This window comes from Portunus trituberculatus, chromosome 34 (genome assembly GCF_017591435.1).
Source record: "Portunus trituberculatus isolate SZX2019 chromosome 34, ASM1759143v1, whole genome shotgun sequence".
NCBI lineage: Eukaryota > Metazoa > Arthropoda > Malacostraca > Decapoda > Portunidae > Portunus > Portunus trituberculatus.
In genome coordinates, this window is record NC_059288.1 from 11,111,916 (window position 1) to 11,121,380 (window position 9,465).

Here is a 9,465-nt window from a genome sequence, read left to right on the forward strand (position 1 = left end):
AGAGAGAGAGAGAGAGAGAGAATGTATCATATATTACCTAACTCCCTTATTTTACCTTCTAAATGCGCTAAACACCTTACACACAATTGTAATCCCCCATAAGTAGCATTGAACCCCTTAAAGCGAGGCGGCGCAACACTCACAAGGGGATTTAACACTTCTGTGATCGGCTTTCCTTACGGTAATACGATTTTCTTCTATTACTTTTCCCTTAATAAAAATATACGTGAGAGAGAGAGAGAGAGAGAGAGAGAGAGAGAGAGAGAGAGAGAGAGAGAGAGAGAGAGAGAGAGAGAGAGAGAGAGAGAGAGTGTTTCTCAGGGACAATTGTAGGTGAAAGGTGAAAGGAGGTGATACACTGCACCTCTCTCTCTCTCTCTCTCTCTCTCTCTGTCTCTGAACCATTTTCTTTTCTCTTTTCATCTTTTATTTTCTCTAACTTATTTTCTTTCCTCCCTCTCTCTCTTCCTTTCCTCCTCTTTTATTTCCCTTTCCTCTTCATCTTCTTCCATTTTCTTCCCTTTTACAGACATAACCATCCTGTTTTCTCCGTTTTCTTCCTTTTCTTCCTTTCTTTTCCCTCCGTCACCTACTAAACAGCTAAGCTTCCTATTTTGTAAGGATTAAGGGGCAAAATAACCCTGAGAGAGAGAGAGAGAGAGAGAGAGAGAGAGAGAGAGAGAGAGAGAGAGAGAGAGAGAGAGAGAGAGAGAGAGAGAGAGAGAGAGAGAATGAAGGAATGAAGGAATGAAAGAAGGAAAGAAAGAAAAAAAGAAAGAAAAAGACTGAATGAGAGAGAGAGAGAGAGAGAGAGAGAGAGAGAGAGAGAGAGAGAGAGAGAGAGAGTGTAAAAACGATACATATGAAAACATTTTGTATTTACTACTTGTTAAACGAGGTTGACACACACACACACACACACACTCTCTCTCTCTCTCTCTCTCTCTCTTTACCAGACTATTAAAAACCAGCACTATTGAATTATCCAGCATATAATTACACCCACATGTACTCTTCATTATGTTTACAGCCTAATTATAGAGAAAAAAATAATCTCGTAAAGTTAAGAGTCTCCAGTGAACGTGGCGCATTTTTTTTTATTTAATTTCAGTTGTGGATATATCGTTCTCTGTATTTTGTACATTAGTAATTGTGATGACTGTGTACATGTATTGCTGTATCGTGTATAGTTTGTATTAATGCTAGTACTCTGCTAGTCTTTTTCTATTAAACCTCTTCAGTACTGGGACACATTTCTACCTTGTGTTTTTGGGTACTATTAGACTATTTGATTGACGTTAGGAAGAGTCTATGGAGGTCTGAATATTAATGGTCACAGTCTTTACTCTTCTAATCTCCCCACTCAAGGTGTATAAAATCACCATATAGTAAGCAGAATGAATAGGAAAACACGTCATGGTATTGAAGGGGTTAAGGATGATGTAGAAATGACATAAAATTTGGGTTAGTTTTATCTAGACTGAATAATGAATGCATTTCTACGTACTGCTGTATGGTCATATTTCTCTCAATCTTCACCCTTATAATCTTCACCCTTGCCTCTCTTCCCATGACACCTCTCATTCTAGGAACCTCACGCTTATAATAGTCACCCTTACCTTTCTCACCCTATCATCTTTCACTCACAACTTGACCCTTATATTCCACACCCTTGCCTCTCTCGCCCTGATACCTCTCACCCTCACGACTTCACTCTTATATACATCCTTTTCTATTTAAGGTTGCTGTAGAAATCACCTAAATTTTGGGTTATTCCTCAATTTGTTATACGGTAGAAAGTTTTACCCGGACTGAATAATGAGTGAATGTATTATTGTATGGTCTATTACTTCTCTCTATGCTAGTTAAGCTTCTATATACTCATTTAACTTAAGGTTGGTATAGAAATAACATAAATATTAGATTACTCTTCAATTTGTTACACGCAGAAACAATTTTATCCAGAGTGAATAATGAATGAATGTATATGTACAGATGCAAGGTTTGTTATCCCTCTCAGCGCTAGTTAGGTTATACACATCTTTTTCTATTTAAGGTTGCTGTAGAAATAACGTAAATTTTGTGTTATTTCTTAATTTGTTATACACAGGAACAATTTTACCGGAGCGAATAATGAATGAATGTATACGTAGAGTTGTGATATGTTGTTTCTCTCAATGATGGTACACTTATACACATCTTTTCTATTTAAAGTTGCTGTAAAAATAACGTAAATTTTGTATTATTCCTTAATTTGTTGTTATACACAGGAACAATTTTAGCCGGAGTGAATAATGCATTTTTCGATTTTAAGTAATTTAGGCTGGAAAGTATGATTATTTTTGGGATCGTTTATTATAGCTATGAGCGAGGCACAAAATGTAAAAGCTTTTTTATGACTCGCGGATAAAAGTAATGGAATATAATAACAGAAATAACAATTGTAGTAATAGCGAGCAAAGTGTTCGTTGTTTCGTGCTGGTTATCATTGCAAACTGTCACTATAACAACGGTGGAGGCGTGGACAGACTGAACAAAATAATGCGAATCTTGACCCCTTCAGTACTGGGCCGCATTTTTATCTCGAGTTTTCGGTTTGATTAGACGATTTTATTGACATTAGGAAGAGTCTATGGAGGTCAGAAGATTAACGGCCACAGTTTTCACTATTCTAATCCCAACATAAGTTTCTGAAGGTGTGTAAAATCACTAAATAGTAAGCAGAATGAATAGAGAAATGCGAATTTTGGGTGTGATTAAGACGATTTTATTGGCATTAGGAAGTGTCTATGAAGGTGAGACGATTAATGACTACAGTCTTTTACTATTCTAATCCTCATGTAAGTTTCTGAAGCTGTGTAAAACCACCAAATAGTAACCATTCTGATCCTCATGTAAGTTTCTGAAGTTGTGTAAAATCGCCAAATAGTAACCAGAGTGAATATGAAAAAAAGCGTCCTGGTACTGGAGAGATTAATCGTGGTATTAAGGAATAAAGGAAATAATGAATGAAGGCCATAAGAATAACAACACTAACAATATTTGCATCAATGAAGGGAATGCTGAAGAGACAATAAAGAAAAAAACTGAACTAATCCTGATAACAAAACGAATAAAAATAACGATAATGAAGGAGATACTAGAGAAAAGAAGGAAAAGCAACTAAACCTGATTATAAAACGAAAAAAAATTAAAACACTTGATAAAACAATAAAAAAAGAGAGTCACACAACAAACATCCATAACACCATAACTAATCCTCATTATAAAACAAATCGAATAAAGATAATAAAGGATATATATAAAAAGAGAAAAAACAACTAATATTATAAAACGAAATAAATATTAAAAACGACAACACTTAATAAAGATAATAAGAAAAAGCAACACGCACAGAAAAAAAAAAAACAGCCATAATAAGAAATAGAGAGACCGAAAAATAAGGATAATGAAGGGTATACTGAAGAACAATGAGACAAACACAACTAACCGGATTATCAAACGAAAATCAAATTATAAACAACACTCAATAAAAATAATAACAAAAAAGCGACGCAAGGAAAACAAAAAGTCACAATAACAAACAGAGAGGAACCGAAAAGTAATGATAATGAAGGGTATACTGAAGAACAATGGGAGAAACACAAGTAACCGGATTATAAAGGAAATAAAAAACAACATTCAATAAAAAGAAGAACAAAAAGCAAAACATGGACAACAGAAAGAGGGAGAAACCGAAAAAAAAAATGATGAAGGAGATAATGAAGAACAAAGAGAGAAACAACTAACCTGATCATAAACCGAAAAAAATAACAAAATAACACTCAATAAAAACAATAAGAAAAGCAACACATGCAAAATAAAAAGAGAGAGAGAAAAAAAACAAACAATAATGAAGGCTATACTGAAGAACAAAGAGACAAACGTAACTAACCACATAAAACGAAGAAAACAAATTCAAAACAACAACACTCAACATGGACAACAAAACAGCCATAATAACAGAGAGAAACCAAAAAAATAATAATAATAAAGACTATACTGAAAAAACAACAAAGAGAGAAACACAACTAAGCATATAACACGAAAAATACAACACTCAATAAAATAATGCCAAAATACAACACGTGGAAAACAAACAGCCATAATAACAGAGAAAAACCAAAAAATAACGAAAAAAAAGAATATACTGAAAAACAAAAAAACACAACGAACTACATAAAACGAATGAAAATATAAAAAAACATCAACACTCAATAAAAATAATGCCATATATACAACACGTGCACAACAAACAGCCATAATAACGACAAGCACTTTGAGGCAGCAGTGTAATGGCATCACTGGATTAGCCAATTTGCCAGATTAATAAATAATAACACTAAATGGCCGCTCTATCACTAATAATACACATAATTCTTCACCACATAAGCGACGTAACCAGCGCAGTGTGGCCGGTTTGCTAGATTAGAAGGACGAGAGAGGAGGATTCTAGGCTTTCCAATAATTAGGTAGGCGTGGGTAACAAAATATAGGCCTATCTTGTCATCATTTAATTGGGCACACACTAGTTACAACCGCTGTCATGTGTGGATAAACGATGGCACACACACCCACACCCACACACCCACATACACACACACAGACACACACGCTACATGCAGGCAGATTAATGCAATAGCTGAATATTAATTGCCAAACAGTACGATAGATATGCTGAGCTAGGATAAATGTGGAGAGAGAGAGAGAGAGAGAGAGAGAGAGAGAGAGAGAGAGAGAGAGAGAGAGAGAGAGAGAGAGAGAGAGAGAGAGAGAGAGAGAGAGAGAGAGAGAGTATACAAGATGAGCTGTGAAGTTGGAGAAGAGCTAAAAATACAATAATTTCGTAGTAATGCATAAAAAGGCACGTAAAAATTTTAATAACGAGAGAGAGAGAGAGAGAGAGAGAGAGAGAGAGAGAGAGAGAGAGAGAGAGAGAGAGAGAGAGAGAGAGAGAGAGAGAGAGAGAGAGAGAGAATGCAGAGTAGAAAAATAGATAACACATGATTAATGAAGCAGGAAGTGAGTAAATAAAGAACAGCGAAGCAAAATAATAATAAGAATAAGACAAAATACAAATGAATGGAAGAAAGGAATAAGAGGCGACAAAATAGGAAGAGGACAAAAACAAATAAAAAAAAGGAAAATAAGGAATAGGAATAAAAAATAGGAAAAGAAACCGAAAGAAAGATATAAGGACCAAAAAAATAAGGAATTAAACAAAAACTAAATAAAAAAACCGAAAGAAAGGAATGAATAGAAACGAAAAGAAAAATAGGAAAGAGAAGAAAAATAAAAATAAAAAGGAAATAAGAAAAAAAATATAAGAATAGGAAAAAAGTAAATAAAAAAAAAACAAAAAGAGGAGAAAGGACAATTACAAAAACTGCCACCTATTCCCTGCCTATTGCCACACAGAAAACGTGAGTCGTTACCGCCCCCCACTTTTATAGAAAACGGTGCGCTCCATTTCCTTTCCATGGTAAACTTTGCTAAACACGAAAAACACGAGAGGGAAAAGTGAAAACACAAAAAATACCCACACAATTAAAGGAAAAAAACGAAATTAAGTTGAAATAAGGTTGAAAAAAAAGGGAGGTAACAAAAAAGTAAATATGTCATAAGTAGTAGTAGTAGTAGTAGTAGTAGTGGTAGTAATGGGGGTAGCAAAAGTAGTAGTAGTAGTATTGGTAGTGGTGGTGGTGGTTGTAGTAGTAGTAGTAGTAGTAGTAGTAGTAGTAAAAGCAGCAGTAGTAGCAGTAGTAGTAGTAGTAGTAGTAGTAGTAGTAGTAGTAATGGTGATAGCAGCGGCAATAGTGGTAGTGGTAGGGGTAGTAGTAGCAGTAGTAGTAGTAGTAGTAGTAGTAGTAGTAGTAGTAGCAGCAGTAGTAGCAGTAGTAGTAGTACAAGTAGTAGCAACAATAATAATAATAATAATAATAATAATAATAATAATAATAATAATAATAATAATAACAATAATGATAACAAAAATAATAATAATAGTAGTAATAGTAGCAGTAATAGTAATGATAATAATAGTAATAGTAGTAATAGTAGTAGTAGTAGTAGTAGTAGTAGTAATAGCAGTAATAGTAGTAGTAGTAGTAGTAGTAGTATTAATATTAGTAGTAGTAATAATAGTAGTAGTAGTAGTAGTAGTAGTAGTAATAGTAGTAGTAGTATTAGCAGTTGTTGTTGTTGTTGCGGTTTTTGTTTCTATTCATGCTATTATTATCATGAATGTAGTATTGGCATCATCTTCATCATCACCACCATCACCACCACCACCACCACCACCACCACTGTCCAGGAAGAGGTGACTGACGGGGTTCTCTTTGTCTACAGGTAATTGGCGGCGGTGCTGACTCACCTGGCGACGCTGCTCAGGTAAGGTGAGGTAATTAAACCATCATTATACTTCATCTTATTTCTCTTACCTTCATGTGTGTGTGTGTGTGTGTGTGTGTGTGTGTGTGTGTGTGTGTGTGTGTGTGTGTGTGTGTGTGTGTGTATGTTCTGATTTAATGAGTCTGAGCTCCTACTCCACAAATAGAAAATACTCCAAGTTGAGGTTAAAATCTTATAATCCAAGATATTAATAACTCTCTCTCTCTGTCTCTCTCTCTCTCTCTCTCTCTCTCTCTCTCTCTCTCTCTCTCTCTCTCTCTCTCTCACATTTCTGACATTTAAGTGTTTTACATAAAGCTCATCTTAATTCTCTCTCTCTCTCTCTCTCTCTCTCTCTCTCTCTCTCTCTCTCTCTCGTATACTAATATTTCACAGATAAGAGGTGAAAATACGAGAGAGAGAGAGAGAGAGAGAGAGAGAGAGAGAGAGAGAGAGAGAGAGAGAGAGAGAGAGAGAAAACAAGAATTAAACCAAACAACTTGGTAAATGTACACCAAAGAGGAAGAAAAGAGAAAAAAAGAGGAAAAGAGAGAAAAAAAGGAAAAGAGAGGAAAAATAGGAAAAAAGAGGAAACAAAGAAAAGAAAACAAGAGAACTGTGTAGCCAGAAAGAAATGAAATTGGAGAGAAAAAGAAAGGAAGCAACAGGAGACAGGAAGCCACACACACACACACACACACACACACACACACACACACACACACACACACACACACACACACACACGATAAATTAAAGCAACACTAATAATGATAACTGTGAAGAGAGAGAGAGAGAGAGAGAGAGAGAGAGAGAGAGAGAGAGAGAGAGAGAGAGAGAGAGAGAGAGAGAGAGAGAGAGAGGGAGGGAGAGAGAGAGAGAGAGAGAGAGAGAGAAAGAAACACACACCTTAACGTAAAACACTAATAAAAATAACTGCAGAGAGAGAGAGAGAGAGAGAGAGAGAGAGAGAGAGAGAGAGAGAGAGAGAGAGAGAGAGAGAGAGAGAGAGAGAGAGAGAGAGAGAGAGAATCACACACCTTAACGTAAAACACAAATAAAAATAACTGCAGAGAGAGAGAGAGAGAGAGAGAGAGAGAGAGAGAGAGAGAGAGAGAGAGAGAGAGAGAGAGAGAGAGAGAGAGAGAGAGAGAGCGGTCAAATATCACAGGTAATCACAGGTGACATGAACACTACTAGAAAGAAAGAAAGACGCAGAAATAGTTGTAATAAAAATGTGATCCTAAGTATTCCCAGAGCAGGAACACTTGTAAGAGGATCAAGAGGAGGAGGAGTCCAGTGAAGGGAGGCAGAAGAGGATTAGATCGCACTCACGCAATTTTATGTCACCTTACGCGCCTGTTCGTTGGTTCCTTTTGACTTGTATCATATTTATTTGACTTGTTGGTTCCATTTGACTTTTATTACCTTCTATTTTGACGTTTTGTACAACTTATTTACTTTTTGATGTTTTTTCTACGATTTAGCTGTATTTTGAGTTTTTTTTTTTCAATGTATTACCTTTATTTTGACGTTTTGTGCATTTTATTTGCTTTATTTTGACGTTTTTATACAAATTATTAGCTTTTTTTTGTTTTTAGAATTCATTAACTTTATTTCGAGGTTTTACAAATTATTAGCTTTATTTTGACGTTTTTTTTACAATTTTAGTTTATTTTGACTTTTTTTTTTTTACAATTTATTAACTTTGACTTTTTACACAATTTATTAGTTGTATTTTAACGTTTTTGTACATATCTCTGCTTCTTAGGTTCATTTTTTGCTTCTTTTTCTTTTTTTTTTCTATCTATTTTTATGATTTCTTTGACTGTGTTGATTTAATTTATTGTTGGTTGTTGCTTTTCATTTGACATTTATCAGCTTTCATTTGACTTTTTGTACATTTCTTTGCGTTCATGAATTATTCTGATTTTTTTTCTTTTTTTTCGTCTATTTTCTTATTTCTTCCTCAGACTTTATTTATTTTGTTTACTGTTGAGCTTTTTTTTCTACTGTTTATGCTTTTATTGTGAATTTTGAAGCTCTAATTTGATTTTATTTTTATACATTTGTAACCTCTTTCCTTTTTCTTTGTTTATTTATTTTTTGTTCCATCTGTTCACTTATTTCCTTTTTGTCAGACTGCAAGATGACTTTCCTACAATTCTTAACAGTTATATTACGTTAATGGGTTTGTGTTGACATTTGAATATTTTGTAACTTTTATTTAATTTATTGACTTATTTTCTTTTTATCAGACAGCAAGATGATTTTCCTACAGTTCTTTACAGTTATCGTAAGTTTAACCCCTTCAGCTTTAGAGACTTATGTGGGAAATTGTGAAGACTGCGGCCATTAATCTTCTGACCTCCATAGACCTTTCCTAATGTCAATAAAATCGTCTAATCACACCCAAAATTCAAGGTAAAAATGCGTCCCAGTACTAAAAAGGTTAATGTGTCTGTGTTGACCTTTACGCATATTGATAGGTTTGTTCCATGTATTTACTTATTTCTTTGTTAGAGTGCATTGGATGGATTTACTGTTGCTTCCATTGCAGAATATATTGAGGGGTTTTGTTTGCTGGTTCATATATTTCTACCTGTATTATTAGTTTGTGTATCTGGCAGAGTCTTTTATGTTGATTTATTAAGTTTTGCAGGGTTTTTTTTTAATGTTGGTTTATTGTACTTTATATTGACTGGTGCATGTATTTTAGAGTTTTATTGTTTATTTATTTATCTATCTATTTCCACTTCGGTTGTATATATATATTTCAACTTTCTATGTTTCTATATTGGTTTATTGTTTAACTATTCATGTATTTTCTCCTTTATTTCTCAGTTCTGCAAGTATTTTTATGGATTTTTTCTGTATTTCACTTTTGATTCCACCATTATTTCTGTCACGGTCTCCTATTTCTTCCTTACATTCTTTTTTATTACATTCACTTTTTTGTTTGTTTATGCAGGTCAACATCTCTGGAATTTAACCATCTCAGTACCGGGAGGCATTTCTATCATGAGTTTTGAGTGT